Below are 1,380 nucleotides of genomic sequence, written 5' to 3'. Positions count from 1 at the left end.
AGGTGCTGTACATTGCTTTTGATTATGAGCACTCTAGAGACCCTTGACTTCACACAATGCTCTTATGCCTGGCTGCTTTCAGTGTACAATTCAGAATTATCAAGCATCTTAAATCAGCACATTTTGGAATTGTAACTAAGATAGCTTTCCTTGTTGATGATTGGGTTTCAGAGATGAAATTCCATAGATTCACTTGTGCAATCTTCATTCTTTTCAAATATTCAGCATTAAGAATTCAGCATGAGGGACTTTGGACTTTACTTTGAACAGTAGTAGTTCTCCATAGACCAGGGGTGTCAAACATAAGGCCTAGGGGCTGGATGCGGCCCGCGGAAGCTTTTTATCCGGCCCTCAGGATCTCAGCTGCTGAGCACTGCTGAGGTGTTACTGCTATAAGGACAGCCCACATGAAAATTGGGCTCTCCCATACCTTGAAATATGATCAAGATTTATGTATTTTCTCTTCTGCCATTTGCAGCTAATGAGTTCCTAAGTGAAAAAAGTGCTTATTTTTGGTCATGACCTGATTAATGACATCATTTCCTGCCTAATGACATCAATTCCAGCCCTCAGCAAGCACCATGAATGCTGTTTGGCCCTTGGTATGAAACCAGTTTGACACCCCTGCCATAGATCATCCCATACAACTAATCTTTTCTGAATTTTGTCCACAATAAGCACTGTCTGAAGGGAGGCTTCACCAATTCGAAGTACATAATTTGACCTATGTTGCCAACAGCAGAATTTGTGAAGAAGGCTATGGAAAAGGCTTTGAAGAAGATACATTTTTCCATTTTAACAAACTTTTGATTATTCCTTTTGTTTACTTTAACATAATCTCTATGTAGAGGAACATGTGCAATAGTCCTTTGGTAAAGTTAGATAACTTGCTCCCTTAAATCTCAGAGAAACTCAATGTGTGGATATTGTATGAAGGCAAATGTAGCAGATGGTTTCCCTATCTACTACAGCAGTGGTTCTCACACATTTAGCACCAGGACCCACTTTTTAGAATGAGAATCTGTCAGGACCCACCGGTGATGTCATGACCAGAAGTGACATCATCAAGCAGGAACATTTTTAACAATCTTAGACTGCAATCTACCCACACTTACCCAGGAGTAAGTCCCTTTTACTATCATTGTTAAAAGAATATATACAGTGGCTTGTTAAAAGTACAGGTCTGTAACATTTCCCCAAATGCAGTCACATATACCACGGTAGCATCGAGTCTAATATATTAAAAATAAAATATTGAAATGTATGGGGCCCCACCTGAAATTGGCTCGCGACCCACCTGGTGGGTCCTGACCCACAGTTTGAGAAACACTGTACTACAGCATACAGATTGAGTAGCTGGTGCCCTAATTGCTTGATCTG

This window comes from Tiliqua scincoides, chromosome 6, assembly GCF_035046505.1.
Source record: "Tiliqua scincoides isolate rTilSci1 chromosome 6, rTilSci1.hap2, whole genome shotgun sequence".
Taxonomy (NCBI): Eukaryota; Metazoa; Chordata; class Lepidosauria; order Squamata; family Scincidae; genus Tiliqua; species Tiliqua scincoides.
The sequence above is the reverse complement of the archived record's forward strand: the minus strand, read 5'-3'. Positions refer to the sequence as shown.